Source organism: Apis florea, unplaced genomic scaffold (assembly GCF_048593485.1).
Source record: "Apis florea isolate Af1SG1 unplaced genomic scaffold, ASM4859348v1 contig_3741_pilon, whole genome shotgun sequence".
Lineage (NCBI taxonomy): Eukaryota > Metazoa > Arthropoda > Insecta > Hymenoptera > Apidae > Apis > Apis florea.
This window is the reverse complement of record NW_028256828.1, coordinates 219545-236386: the sequence shown is the minus strand read 5'-3', so window position 1 is coordinate 236386 and position 16842 is coordinate 219545. Positions and strand designations below refer to the sequence as shown.

General features: G+C 34.3%; 1 protein-coding gene across 2 annotated transcripts in view; it reads left to right on the top strand.

The window, feature by feature from the left end:
- The window catches only part of Ror (tyrosine-protein kinase transmembrane receptor Ror), a 267537-nt gene that overhangs the window by 114348 nt on the left and 136347 nt on the right, over positions 1-16842 (top strand). The gene's annotated exons all lie outside the window — the stretch shown is intronic.

The following is a 16842-nucleotide window of genomic DNA, read 5'->3' as shown; positions in this document are numbered from 1 at the left end:
GTGCTACGCGTACAAGTTTCAAGAATAAACCCGTCGAATCCGAATACACCTGTCTCGTTGATCGTTTTCCCTCGCCTCTTCGGGTTCGATCGTCCCGGAGGAGAAGTTTGGACGACGTTCAGGAGGCAGTCGCTATCCGGACGCGCGTCCACATGCCACTGTGTGGCCTACATCCCAAGTTAAATCCACACATCGGTGTTCCAGTCTATTATAAATTGGACTGTCGAGGCGTAAGTGCATGGTATAAGTCGAGAAGAGCTTCATTATTCCACGGTTGGATTGTTCAGAAACGGATGCTTTGAGAAAGAGATTGAGATTGAGGTTATAAAGATTGTTATGAGGGCGTGTGTTCATGTGTGTGTATTTTTTTTAAGAGTGAAATGCTGTTTTTGTTAAGGCGAAGTTGTTTTATTTCGATCGTGATTGAATCGAATCTTATTCCTTTTCGAAGTTGATGTTATAATTATTTCTTTTATTGTTCGAACTGTGTGAATGGTTTATAGCGAGTTGGATTATTTCGTTTCGTTTCGTTGTGTTTAAGAAGTAAATTGTCGTTGGCAGGTTTTTGCAATGATTTTAACTTTGGAAAGGATGGAGGTATACGTGATTTTTAAAAAGTATTTTATATGAGATTGAATATGAGATAGAGAATAAAATATGATATAGATTTATGATATAGAGAATAAAATATTTGCAAATTAAGTAAATTATATATGATTTGTAAGAATATTTGTAAGAAGAAAAAGAGAGAATCGCGATAATATATATCGTTCATTTTAAATATAATTTATTATTAATTGTAAATATCAAAATATCTCAATGATGAATAAACAAAATATCTTTGGCAAGAATCGTGTACAACATCTATTAATAGATGCAACTATTTTATAATGAAATTATTACGCATATGAAATTTGAAAACTTAAATAATTTACATTTATAGAAAGTTATTTAAAATCTAAGTAATTTAATTCAACAATAATTTAGATCCATATTACTCCACGAAAAAAAATATACAAAATAACTTTAAATAACGAATTTCAATATGTAAAGATTCTTTCTTTGAGATTGAACTTTCTTTATTTATATCATACACTCTTCAAAAACTTTCTAAATTATGAAATAGACACTCTAGTTATCCCTAGCAAATAACAATAAATCTTCCGAAACGATCTTTAATAATAAATAAAATATTAATATAAAAGGAATTATAAAAAATACTAGACAACTAAACTTTCAAAAATTGGATTACACGTAATCTCATAAGTAAACTGCAAATTTTTCCACCACATGTTTATCCTCATTTTTTCCACGTTATTGGAAACAACGGAGATAACATACACAATCGTGAGACGACAAACATCGCTCGTGTGCACGGTGCCTAATTGTTATCGTTCTCGCACCCAATTTCCCCGATAGAGGCGCGACAGTCTGGCGTTCAAAGAATGGCGGTGAAGAAAAATGCAATTTCGCGTGCACGCCGATTCGAAAATTCCAGCGTTGCGCGGGCAGGCAAACAAAAACGAGTTAATTAAAAGGCCAGGCCCGGAGAGGAGAGGTGGAGAAACGAGCCCCGTGGACACACAATGCCGCGTTTCCTGCGTGCCACTCGTATGCATATGCATACGCATCCGCACGGAAGATGCAATTTTTCCCCTCCCCCCCTCTCTAGCGCGGAATGCATATTCCGTCGATCACAAGCGAAGCAATTTCGGACAAACGGCCACGATCACCGGCTCCTGGGGAATTTCACGGCCCAAACATGCTCCCCGTGGATTCGTGGACGGATGCTCGCGTATTACGGAATTGTGAGGTTATGTTCATAATTGAGTTCGATGTTGATTGTTCCGTATCGGTATTCGAGTGAAATTTCACATAGGGAAGATTTTTTTAATTCGTTTGGAATTCTTTTTTAAAATTATGGAGCTTTCTTAGAAGGAATTTTTATCATTGAATATATAGTATGTTCGGAAGTGGATATTGACGTTTGAGACTTTAGATTTAGAGATTTTTTAATTTAGTTCAGAAAAGTCGTGGAGTTTTCTTGTTAAAATATTGTTTTATTTTTTTTCTAGAAGATTTTTAAATTGTTTAAAAATTATAATAAATATATTGAGATGTTTCTTCTTGTAGATTGTTTGAGGATATTATTTGAAGGAAGAATGATATTTTGATATTTGTATAAAATTAGAGAGTTAAGTATTTTTACAAAGTTAAATTTAAAAGATTTCAGAAAATTTTTAATCAATTTGGTTCCTGTAATCTATATAAAACCTCAACTATCATAATACTAGTAAGATTTTTCTTCACGAAGAATTTCTCTCCGATATTTGAAAAAAAATTTCCAACCTTAGAACAATCGTGTAATGCATCGTAAAATCACAATGATAAATTAATTTTTGATCTGTAGAAATTATTGCAAAAGTTATCTGACATATTTCTGGCAATACAAGCTGATTGTAATAATCGCGAACAAATTAAATTGCGATACACGTCGCGAGCACGAAACTCGTTAAGGACCCATGAAAATTGTATGGAAAATAAATTGCGTGGCCTGGAACGCGAAATTACCTGGCACATGCAGCCTGGATTCATAGAGGTTAATGAAACTTTCAGCTAATGCACGTAACGAACAATAAATTAGTCGAGGCAAAAGGAATGCGGTGAGCGTAACGCGATTTGAGAAGGCAACGAGATTTTTCTTCTCGCTTCTGTTGCTGGATTCGTTACATTTTCACTATGGAACCATTTAAACAAATGAAATATATTAAAAATATGTAAATTTACATTCGATAAATTATAGATTATAGACTTTTTTATTTAAGATAAATTTTAAAATATTTTATATTTTTATCGACACAATTTTTAAACAAAGCTGAATGATCTGTTTAGAATTTTGTCATTCAAATATATATTAACTAATTAAAAATTTAATATCAAACAAAATTTAAAATTATTAAAATATAAATTCAAGTTTTTAATAAATTGGATTCAAAGATTATTAGATTCTAAACAAATGGAAAGTAATTAATTATTTAAATATAATAGTATTGATCATTTTATTTTATTTTATTTATAAAAGAAAAATAGAACAGAGCAATGTTCAGTTTTCACAATCTTGTACACTTTTTCAGGATCTCTTTTAGCGAAACAAAGATAGCATCAATGTTAATTGCTTTTTATAATTTCATACTGCCTTTAAGATTCTTATTTCTCTCACAAAAGTAGAAGGCAAGAATGTTCGTTTCAGAACTTTAAATTAGAACTTTAAATTATCTCAAAAAAATTCCTTTGAAATAAAGAAATACACAGATATTAAATTTCGTACTGAAATGTGTGTGTACATAGCATTCTTACACTTTAACAAATTGTTTGACGTTAAACATTTTTGCCTGATGAATTAGATTAAAATTCAAAAATTAAGAAATCAAACTTTTACAACGAAATATTTAAATAAATGTACTTACTTTTTAATTAAACTAATCATAATGTGATTTCGTTCAAAGAGCTCGATTAAATATAAAATTTTTCATCCATATAATTGCGAGGGTTCGTGGAAATGGAGATTACGTTCGATTTTCGCATGCACCCCATCATTGGAGCAAAAACTCGGGTTTCGTGACCCGTCGGATCGCGCATCACGATTACAGGAATCGAGGCAAACAATGCCTTTGATCTGGAATCCATGGCTCGACAGGCGGAAAAATTTAAAACGATTGAAAAAATTGCGTTTTTTTTTTTTTTTTTTAGAAATTCTCCATCAATCTACGTACTATTGTCAACTTTTTAAAATGGAACAGTGTGCTTTGATTAACAATTAATATGCCTCGATTTTCTCTTTTTACGTTTTATCTTTAAGAAGAAAAAAAGAATAATTGTTATTGTGATATTTAATTAACTTGAATATCTCGTGTATAATTGAAGAATGAAAAAAAATACTTATTAATACAGTAATAATATTAATTTAAAAATATAATTTGATCGTGTAGAACGTAATATAACGAAGGTTTAATGTTATATGTTTTACTGGAATGGATAAGAGAAGAAATTGAAAAGTATTTTAAGGTATTATCTGGTCCATAATTCGAATGAATTATAGGAATATATGATGATAAAAAAGTGAATAAATTTTGCTAAGCTGATCCCAGTTTTCCTAAATGGAATAAAGGAATTCTCGAAGAACGGGCATTAACACGGAATTTATTGGTCAATAAAGTGGCCAGTTAACGCCATCCATAAATTTAGTAACTCATTTTCACTAGTACCCTTCTTAATTTACTTGCATTGTTTATTCATTAAAGATATTTAATGTTCGATAAATTCATACACAGTTGTGCGTTCATTATTTAAGCCAGTGCTGTTGGATTTTCATAAAAACATTTTCTTCCTTCCTACTTGATAAAAATTATTAAATGCTCGGAATTTCAAATATTAATACAATTTTAAAACAATTAAAGCTCTCGAATAATTATAAAAATAATCTAAATTATGAAATTATAAAATTTTTATATAAAATATAATGAAATATTAATATAATTTTAAAATAAAATTTGTTTTCAAATGATATTTATTATCATACGTGTCAAAATCCTTCAAATATTATTTCCATCAAACTTTTATAATGTTAGAATACCAGAAATATTTAAATCTTATTTTATGAAAGTTGAAAAACAATATTTACTGAAGATTTTAAAAAACAAAATTTCACAATACATATAAAATTCTTGCTCTTCCTATTTCTTACATTTTATCCAAAGACAGTAAATCTTTCGTTACTTTTTTAACCAAAATATAATACTTTAATATCAAAGCAAAACAAAAATATTCGCAACTATCTGAAAAAACTCGTTTTACATTTTTCTTTTAAATTATTGATTTCCTCCTCCATTTTTCTCTTAACCAATTGAATTTATTACAAAAAGAAAATACGAAAGAAAAAAAAAGGAATGAATCAAAATGGTTGAGAAAAAAAGCAAAAAAAGCTAAACGTTACCACAACAGAGATCATAAATCTTCAATTTAATATCCAGTCACGGCAGGCTCGGTTTCCAAGTCTCGACGACTAGACAGTCTTAACAGTGGAAAGTCTTATTCAATTCGCGTGCACGAAGAATGCCGCGATTACATCGCGTGATTCGATGCACCGATTCGGATTACACGTGCCTCGTGATTCTGACGATCCTAAATCTTCTTAATCGGCTCTGGAAATGACGTGGATGAGCAAACATATGGCCTTCAAGCTCTTAAATCTCTTTTTAGATTAAAAAAATAAAGAAATTGTATTTATAAGACGTTGCGTTTGTGCAGAAAGAAATTTTGGGTTTTTCTTGGTCGAATTTTCTCTTCGTTTCGAATTTCGATCACCGATTGAATTTGTATTTCGCGCGCTCTAGTTTCCTCCATTTTGATAGGTCACTCTTCCAAATATTTGTTCTGACGTTGGCGGTTAATTATAAGTTTCCGTTAACAAGAAATATCTTATTTTGAAAGAGATTGGTTTTGAAAAAATATTTCGTTTATATATGTTTCTATGTTTCAATCTTTTTAATGATTTTCCGTTTTTCTTTGTTCGTTGTTACTAGATAGATATTTGGTAATTTCCTTGCGAGATTTTGCAATTCTATACAATGTTTTATAATTTCGCATGATTTTTCCACAATATTTTAACACTTCTACAATTCTCTGTATCATAATTTTCAACAATTTTGTGCGCTTTTCGTTCTTTACAATTTTCTGCGATAGTTTTCGCAGTTTTTTCACGCTATTCCGCAATTTTTTACAATTTTCTTCCATTTCCTGTAACACTCCGCACTTCTCTGTATCTGCACAATTTTAAATTCTCCAACAAGTTCTATTCTACAAGCTTCAATAATCCCTCAATTTTTTCCAAAAGTTCGACAAATAACTCTTACAAACAAAAGTGAAACAATTTTATTATCTCAAACGATGTTGTTGTTATTGTTCAGTATAATATTCTTAAAATAACATTCAAAATAATTCTACACACTTTTCTTATATTCTATTTATTCTACGCAGAAAATTTACACAAAAAAAAAAAAAAAAACGAAACAAAATGTTTCTCTCGTCGAAACACTTACGTGTTGAGTCACGTTATTCCATCCATAAATCCGCTGTATGGGGAGGGATTAATCTTTTTTCAATGGCCTATTTCTCGGATAATTTACATCCTCTCCCATAAATGTTGATTGTTTTTGTCGTAGCTGGAAGCCGTGGAAGCATTTTGCTTCGTCGCGTTTCATAAACGACCCTTTTATTCGGCCGCTCGCCTCGTTTGTACTACAAATTGCTCTAAGAAGATTTCGCCCGAGTCTCCGCCGCCCTTGATAGCCTGCCTAGATCCTGATTTATGCTTCTCGATCTCAGCATCAGCAACCCGCCTTCCTGCTCGCGTTTCCTCTTCACGTGAAATCCTCCATGTAGACGTCTTCCGTGGAACGGAGCTCATAACGCGAGGAGGATGTTTGCGCTAAATCCGATACAACTCATGATAACGATGCGCTCTAATTGCCATTTACCGTACGAATTACGCTTCAATCGGTTGTGGCTTGGGCTTTTAATTTTTCTCTCTAGGCAATTTCTTGAATATAATTTCGACTCGTGTAATTTATGCTCGAAAATCGAGGAATATTACGTTATTTTTTTCTTTTTTTTTTTTTTTTTAGTTTTTTAACGATTCCGTGAAATTTTTTCGGTGAGAGCAGTTTGAAGAATTTTCAGATGTTTGATTTTTCCTGTGCTCTCCTTTTAAGAAGATAAATTAAATTAGTTCGCTTTGTAATCCGAACGCTTCGACCGAATGTTTATGAGTAGACATTGAACAAAGTACAGAGTTGGCGAGTTTAGAATGAGCGAGGTGTGAAAGAAGAGTGTTTGGGACCGAGCTGTTTCAGCTTATCGAACGAGAATACGTGGCCACCCAAGGATTCGGACAGACGTGACTGAATGCGCTTTCTGTGCGGCGAAAGAATCTATTTAAAACGCGTGAGAGACACAGAAAAATAGGATGAGAGAACGTACGATCTAATAATAATAATTCTTACAATAACGATTTCATTATTATTATTATTATTATTATTATTCTTTCTTTTTTAATCAAGTTTAATCAATATCAAAATTTCACCAACCCCCGTGTAACGACAAACAACGTCGTCAGAACAGGGTTGTCTAGAAACTAGACTCGACCCCTCGAATTCGTGGCGCACACATTCCCGGCCAAAGCCCAAACCCAGAGCAATTCTATCCCAATTTTACAGTTCACGTCACCGAAGGAAGCACGAGGGTCGCGCGATAACCCCGCGTGTCAACTATTAACTCCTACGTCCCTCCTCCTCTCGCCTCCTTGCTTTTTTCCCCGACGGACAATCGTTGCCTCGCCCCTATTAACCGCCATCGCGATCGTCCTACTAAAATAGGAAGGCGTAAGTGGCTGTGGGGTCAGCGAAAATGAACCGACCCCCGCCTGGTGGTGGCAGATGGCTCGGAAAATCTAGGATTACGAAAGTAAGGGAAATATCGAATTACTAGGAAGGAAATACTGGGAAGGATCGAAGGAACGAGCGCAATTGCGGCGATCGAAACGGCGTACGACCGTGGCGGTGTCTCCTCCGCCTCTCCTCCTCCCTTGGGGGTGGTTACGGGGGTGACGCGAATGGAACTATCCCCCCCGCGCTGCGGGGAAACTCTTTTCCAATTGCCAATTGCTCGGGGAAGGGGGCCATCCATTGATTGGATTAGATAAATTGAGATCTTTTAATTGGAATGGGGATGGCTGCTCCTCCGATCATTATGGAGTCGAACGTCTCGATGGGGTGGCTTTTAACCTTGAATGCTAGGATTTTTTTGTTTATTGTCACGAGTTTGTTGGTTTTTTGGAAGAGTGATTTCGAGAAAGTGGAGATTCTACCGATGGATGGTGAATTAGAGTAATCGTGTTGAAAATTATTGAAAACTTTCGAAGATAGGTCTAATATATTAATCTTTCGCGAACCAACAACTCTCCGAACGATTGAATTTCTTGGGTAAAATGATTTCACGCGCAAATTAACGTGTATAAAAGTTTTACATAATTTAATATTTTATGTATCTTTACATATGAAGAAGGAAAATTTCGTCGAATATTAAAATCTATTATATGGTTGTTTTGTGTGATATTTTAATAATAATGTAATTACCAAGATGCATCTTCGATACTTTGTCAAGTATCGTGATAAAATGTCGTTTCATGGTTTTCATCTTTCTTATTTCGTTGAGAGCAACCCAATAACGCGCTCTCACATTCTCTATTTCCCTTTTCTTTATCATCAATTTCTTAATGAATAGAAATAATTTTCAAATTATTCAATAACGAAAAATCAAACTCATCTTCGCTTGAATTAATTTCATTCATTTACATTATATGTAAAGAGCTTAGGAATCTATTCGTGAAGTGATATTTTAAAAAAAAGGAAACATAAATAAATATTGTCGCTGTTCGAATTGCTATATTAATCCAAGTGTTGACTGAGAGTTGGCAAAGAGTTAACATGTTTCAATCCCAAAATTCTCAAATTTTCGATCATTCGTTATATCCAAACTTCTTAAACTTTATCAAACTCGTTCGAATCATCTAAAATTCTCAAAAATAAATTCTTCTCGACGGAAATAGATCATCCAGTGTTCCAAGCAGCTATTCCATGGAAGTGGTTGGGGGTTGACAGGGGTTGAGGGACACGGATGGTGGTCCATTAACCACGTTGGGCCTTATGGCGTGGCGGGCGTCCCGTGAAATCCCGCGGGTGCGACGAATCGGCGATCAAGCGACAAATTAACTCTGGATCGCGTCGTAGATCGCCGCGGGTGGCCCCACGGCGCGTCGAGCGTTTCGCGGAACGACGACGACGACGACGACGACGGCGACGATTATCGGCGTTTGTTTTTTCTGATGACGTAAACAACGGTTCGATCGCTTCTGGGAATCGCACTTCCCCTTCCATTTCCTTCCAACGAAGGGAATTGGAGATATCGCCTTCTTCGATTCCGCGAGGTTTAATATGAGTTAAGCTATTGGCTTACCGATTGATTTCAAAGTGTTATTCAGCTAAATCAACAATTGTTATAATTATAATTAATCTGTTATATCGTTAATGCATCATAATACAAAATTAATCGTTTCTTTATTTATTATTTCTATAAATAGTAGAATGTAATATTACTTCTTTGGATGGAATATTCGTACAAATTAATAAATCGATATTTAAATGGTAAAAAAATGAATAGTTATTGAAAAACAAAAGTATGATTGATAAAAATTACTCGTGAATAGTTAATGAAACTCATTATTTTCTCGTAATTATCGAGTCGAAACAATATTTTTTTAAATAGATAAAATCTCGATTCTAAAATCTTCAAACCGTTTCTCGAAACCGTTCGAAAATTTCGCTATTCCTTGGTACAAATCGAAACAAGTTGAATCCAATAAGCGTCCCGGAAATTTGTATCGAGGGAGGAAGTATCCACGCACACGAATCGACGTTTGGAAACTTCTTTCCTTTCCTTTCGTCTTTTTTTCTCGTCCTCCTTCGGGGAAGAGAGAAAGTACGTGGATCAACGACGCCGGAAATTGAGCCTGGGCAACTTGGATCCGATCAAGAACAATAGAGGACACCGGTGCGATGACGGTTTATCGACATTCTTTCTGACGTATTCTCCAACTTTATTCCTCTCATCGTATTGACTTTATCTTTCTCAGAGAACAGGAATCCGATCGAGCAGAACTCTGCAAGGAGATTTACGAGGGGTCGTTTTTATTTTACGAGCCTTCCTCCATTTATAGTTTATTCGAGAAATCTTGCATCTTTGATTTGGGGAGAATAAGAAGAAATTTTTCGTCTCTCTTTGGATTTCTTATTTCTTCTTTTCGATGGATGGAATTTTTAAATTTAATAATTAGAAAATTTGGAAATTCGTATATGTGGAAATATGAATTTAGATGTTTGAAAATGCGTGAAAGAGAATTCGTAGCTTTGGAATAAGAAAATTGTAAAGTTGTAAAGTTGAAAGTGTGAAAAATAATGAAATGTAACTTCAAGATGAGAATTTCGATCGTAGAGAATATTTTATATTTGCAAAAAGCATCCGAGTTTTATTTAAAATGATTTCCAATTATTATTTTATGATATCAATAGTGTGTTTGGGGTGCAGTTTAATTATTTATCGCCACGTTTATTCGGCAAGAGGGTAAGCGTGATAGTGGAGCTTCTACGTTTAACCTGTTGCGTCGACGACGGATTTATCGACCAGTGTCGATGAATATTTCACAGGAATCGTCAAGTCTTCCAACGAGGTGATAATAAACTGTTATTTTCACGCTAGAAAAAGTAATAAAATTTCTGATAGACGAAGTTTATTCGAATTCCAAAAATTATTGAAATTCTGCGAATTCCTCTATTCTCTAATTTCATTCCATTGCCCGGAAATGAATATCTCTTTTCCATAATCTAACAACTTAGAAAATTTTGATCTCGCATTTATTGTATGATACATTACTGACAATTATTTAGAAAACGATAATTTAATCAAATATGTTGTAGTAATCAATATTTTGAATAACTTTTTACACGTTAGAATTTATTTAAAAACTGATTTCTATCTTCTTGATAATGTCTCTCACTTATCAATTATTTATACAAATAAGATTATATTAATATAATCTTGTATAGCTGATGAATAATTATATATATCAAGTTTAAAAATGCAAAAATAAAAATATTAACTAATGCAATGTATCGATATTATTTTTTTACAGAGTAAATATTTTATTATAATTTAGTATCTATGCTCTACTTTTCTAAACTATCAATCATTGTTAGTTCAATTTGCAAGCTCAATAGTGAAAATAAACTGAATTAGAAATATCAAGGAAACAAGGTATCGTAAAAAAATATATAACAAGACTTACAAATATCCACTCCCAATAAAACCTCAAAACTTTAAAATCTCCCCAACCTTTCTACCCCCAGTAATTTTAAAACCTCGGAACCTTAAAATTTCCGTAAAATTCCTCGCCCAACCAACGATCCATCCCCAATAATTTCCAACATTCCTCGCCAAACCAACGTCCAACCCTCAAAAATAAAAAAAAATCTACCAAACAAATTATCAATCCGATCCATAAATTGTCAATTAACATTCCATCATTTCGATTGAATATTTCTCAATTTCTTCCTTCCCATATTTTCGAAATTCCCGAACCAAACGTTCCAAACCCCCCTTAAATCGTTCAAAAGAATAGTTCCGTTATCATACACATTCACTCGCCCGACATCGTTTCGTGGAAAACGTTTCACGAAAGTCTGCAATAACGATAAAACTGTCCCAACCCTGGCCGCAAATGCAGACGACTAGTGCGCCACCCCCTCCAACCGAATGGGGGGTTAGTTTCCCGTGGAAACAGTTTCAGACAACAATTCCGTCGATGTTTACGCAAAGACAACCCTTCCGCTATTTTGGACCGGAAGAAGAAACAGGATCCAACAGGGAGTTGGAGCGCATTGATCTCGCGCGGGGATGGTAATCTCGAAAAGGCTTCGTGATTTGGTTAAAGATTATTCGTTTCCTTGGGTTTTATTTTATGTCGGTAAAATTTGTATACTTTGCTACTTTTCTATTTCGCATACTGGAATGGATATGGATATATTTTGCTTGAAGTATGATTGGTGAATTTTAAGGGTGTTTGAAGTATAAAGTATGAGGATATGTGAAGTTTGAGAGAGAGAGAGAGAGAGAGTTATTGGATGGTTCTTTTGTTATACTTGATTTGTTTGAATAAGTTAATTGTTTGGAGAAGAGTAATTTTTAGATTCGATTGAAAATTTTAACAAGCTCTCTGATTCAAATGGGAAATATTATTATTCTGATTTTAAAGTTTTAAATCTAATTCGTAGTTTTTAACTTCTTTTACTTTTTCGGTCTCAATTCTCAATTCAATTTATTGAAAAATTTATTTTTGTCGTGTCAAAAACAATTATCATTTTTTTGAATTTGAAAATTTTCAAATCTTCAAACACAATCTTGACACAAATTTCCATACTCTCACTCTCAATCAGAATGAAAATTATGAAAGCTACCCTATGGAAACCTAAATTTAAATTCTCGAAAGGTTAAAAAAATTATTCAATTCTCGAAACTTGAGTAAGGCTCGAGTAATAAAGTATATCCATCAGAAAGATCCGTCCACCTAGTTACGTCGAGTTGCTCATCCTTTTGTCTCTCGACCCTCTTCTTCCCCTTGGTTTCCCGCCGGACTTCTCGATCGTTATCTAAACGATCTTCTGGTGCGCTCGACCATCTTTGGCGAGGGTCGAGATAACGCGTTGCCAGGATCCCTCGTCCTTTGGACCACCTTCCAACGACCGTCTCGATCCTTGCCTTTATTCTCCACCCTTTTTCCTCCTGAGCAAGCGAATTTTTACATTAACCACGTCCTCCACGTTATTAGACGAAGTGAAGTTGTTCGAGTCGTTCACCAAATTTCGTGGGTGAAGGCTTCACCTATTCTTCGACTGAATTTTCAACCTTCGATGCTGTGTAGTTTGATTAATTAATTAAGAAGAGGGAGGGGAGGGTGGGTCCTTGTTACGTAGCGTTGTGATGTTGAAGAAAATTAGGCGGGGAAGATGGTATACGCGAGGGAATATCTGTCTAGACTCTCTAGCAGCTTGAAACGCGAGGACATCGTCAAGTGCGATAGTTTCCAAGTTCCCTCTTTGAACATTAGGCAGATTAAATTTTGTGTTTGATAATTTGCAATTGAAAATTTCGATCGTGTTTCAAAATTGAGCGCAAAGAAGAAAGTGAAAAGAAATTTAAATTATTACATTTATCTTTGGTTTAAAATCTTGTTTTGCTTTTGTATTCTTTTCTTCTTTTTATCTTCTTGATTTACAATACGTTTTGCGATATTTCTAAGTCTGGCATAATCCACTTTTTCCAAATAAGATCCTCATTTTTATTCGTTACTGAAAAAAAAATGTCCAGGATACAATCCTCTTCCGTCCGCACAAATATCTCTTCAAAATTCAAGAAAATTCAAGAAAAACGGAAGAGAAAATGGTTAAACCAGACGGTATCACCGAAAAATTTTCAATTTCACTCGATGATCCAACGATTTCCACCCGATAACGGAAACAGAAGTTCTCTCTTCAGGCCAAATTTTCTGGAAGCTCGTAAACAAAGGGGTGTATGCGCGAAGGGAGAAGGTCGAGCAGGAGAGATCGAAGGGAAATCGATGGGTGGACGTTTTGCATTTCGCAGGCTGCTTGCATACCTACTGGAATGTTATTTCGCGGCGTAATACTCTCTCTCTCTCGTTGTAATAGGATTCTTCGAGAGACTATCTAATTTCTTCCTCGTCCATTCCTCTCGAAACGGAAATTCCCGGCCGTATGTTGTTTAAGTAATGGCTCTAGAACGCGAAGTGAATTTACATTTCGATGGGATCGACTTCATTCGCTCTGTTTTCCTTTCTCTGTTTCGTTCCATTTCCTTCGACGGAAGAAAAATTCTTGGGAGAAGAAGAGAGGGATGGGAAGGACGTGGTCTCTTCGTATCGGGAAGGGAGATCCTCTCTCGTGACTCTCTCGTGGAAATTGATTAACGAGGAAGATGGAATAAATCGAGGTTGATAAGTTTTTGTTTAAAAAAAGGAGCAAAAGAAGAAGAGGAAGAAGAAGAAGAAAGAAGGGTTTCGAGAAGATTGCAACGGGTTTCGTCGATGGGATGAGGAAGACAGTTTGTGCGTTTGGACTGCAGGAAGGAAAGTTGGCGCAAGGTTAGAGTGAGACTGTTTTATCGGGCACTTTATTAAACTTGGTACGGTTGCATAGTTGGAAAAATTGGAAAAGCTACTTTGTAGAAGTCTCGGAAAGTTTAAGCTTTGATAAAAGTTAGAGATACTCTCAACCGGGTTTAAGTACACCGATTCTTGTATTTGTTTCGGCCTTTCGAATCGATCTTTTAAACATTTCGCGAATATATCGGGAAACATTCACGAAAACTGGGAAAAAATTGCATCAAAGAAAGATAAAAAAAAAAAAGTAACAAGATTGTAACAGGATTATCAAGTTTCGTTTCATAGTATCATAATTCTATTGAATCTTATCTAGATATCATCATCTACAATACAAACAGATTAATATTATTTTCCATGATTAAATTCTTCTCATTCTTCTTTTTCTATCCTCCTCCTCAAAGCAACTTCTCGATCGAATCGCTTCGTTCTTCGCTCTTCCATCAAATTCCACCAAATTCTCGATTTCAAAGAATTCGAAAAAAAAAAAAAAAACTCATTGCCATAAAATTTTTTCCACCTATATCTCGTTAATCTGAAGAAACGAAGAAGAATGTGGAAATATTCGGTTGATACTTCAGGAATGACTATGGAAGGAAGCAGCACGAACTGGCGCGAACGGGGACAAGGAGAGGCAAGTTTTAACGAGCCTCCGGTATTTGCATACGTCTCATTAGCGATCTTTAATTGCGAGTGGACGGCCACTTGTTCCTAGCCCGTTTCTTCCACGATGGAGAACGAAGAATATCGCTCGTACCGGTTGGAACAATTAAACCATCATTCTGGTGATCGCATCGTTTCTTTTTAGAGAAATAAGAGGAAAGGGGGAGGGGAAAAGGAAGTTGTCGTGCAGCACCGAGAATCGTCTTTTATCGCACCAGTGATAAGTAGCACCGTTGCCTCTCGTTATCAAGCGTTAATTGAGCGAAATGAGTGTTCGCAAATTGTTGTTGACCTCTTCGAAGCATTTTTTTTTTTTCTTTTTGTCTAATATCCTTATTCGTGAACTATAAAGATGATTTACTTGTAAATTTTTGTTTCTTTCTTCCATTTTGTAATTCTTCCTTCTCTTATTCGATAGTTTATTCGAATTTATTATTTAGTAATAAGTCTTTATCAATTTACTATTGACTTGATAACTCTTTAATTTTTTATTTCATCCATTTTGTTTGTAGTTTAGCAATCTAAGATTGATTTAATTCTATTTTATTTCAATTCATTTTTCGTTTATAATAATCTCTAAAGTTTTTATAAGTTGAAGAATGATAAATAAATATTTAATATAATACCTCGATAAATATACAATTTATTTTATCTTCTTTGTAGCTTTTTTCTTTTTTTTTCTGAACATATTCAAACTATTAGAAATATTTCAATTTACCTTAAAACGTTTAAAAAACCCGCCAGTTTACAGTCAACCAAGATGTCGAATGCCATCACCTTTTAAAAATATCCATCTCTTCTAATAACTCCATCAATTATCTTATCTTTCAACAAGTGGTATCAATTCTTAAACATAGTTTAAAAATTATTATATTCAGAAAATTTATTATAACAAAAATCTTTTCGTTTGTTTAACCTGTATTCGAGAATTACAATTATATAATTATCGTAAAGAGTAATACGAATAATTGAACAGAACAAGGATAGCCTTGCATTCTCAATCCATATTTGGCAATTAAAATACTAATTACGAATACTAATATCGATACGTTTCGATGAACGTTCCTTTAATTTCTTTCGATTTAATTACCAATTTCACACATCGCATTTGATGTTACACGCCTCTGTCGGTAAACACTTCGCGGTTCGCAATCATTTAGAACCGTTCCTCTTTCCCGGCAAACACGTTTTTAACGTATATTTAACGATTATTAATTAAACGATTGGAAAATGTTGAAATCGCGCTGTTTGTAACTCGTTATCTTCGATTCTCGAAAGATTGAAATTTATTCGAATAAACGCGCGTAATATTTCAAAGAATTTATACATTTGTCCTTTGCACCGTGGACTGATAAATTTTGTGTTTGCTCTCTTTATTTATACGTATTCGTTTTATTTATTCATTTTTGATCGCGATATTTTCCGTGACTTTTGGCGAAGGAACAATTTCACAATTTGTATCGAATGAATCGATTCATTTTATTACATTATATTAGATACTTGGAGAATCTAACTTTGCAATTTTAAAGCCGTTAAAGGGAAACTTCAGGTCTCGCGCCACTGACGAGGCATAATTTAATTAAACCAGCATAATTCAATGAACCTTCGAACGAAATTTAAACTTGTATCTAATTTAATCAAATCTCAATTTAATTTAGCTTCTACGTTTTCACATAACTATCTTATGCAATTTACGAAGTAACTAAGCTCCTGCCTAATTTCTCTCAATATACATCTCAAATTATACAATTTTGTAACGTGTATTCGAGCAAAAATAATGGTGAAAAAGAAACATTATTTTACATTACCATTAAGATATTTTGGAAAGAAAAAAATACATTTAAGATTATTTCTTCCTTCTCTTTCAATAATAAATTCTGCAAGGATTACATTTCTTACGTCTTATTATACTTATTATACTCTACAATTTCTTAAACTACAAATTGCAAAAAAATGTATATAAATTTTTATTAGATAAATCTTAGATTTGAAAACTCGGCGAAAAAGAATAAAAAGAAAAGAGAAAGACTTTTCAAAAGAAAAATAACACGACTTAAACAGCAGTGTACAGCACACGGTTTTAAAACGGATTGCTCGGCATCCGAGTAAAAACCATTATCCTCACCCGTTCAACGATCCAGGCGCCATCATTGTTCTGGAAACGAGGATGGAAACGTCGTCAAGTATCCCACCGCCTCGTTTTCTCCTCATTCTACAATGGCTTCTTCAGTTTTCCGGCCGGTGTGCACGCGAAGTGGAAGCCCGCGGCGATTCCTCTCGGTTGTTTAGCCGGCCCTAGTGCTCGTAACTCGTCGATACGAGGGCGTAGGAAG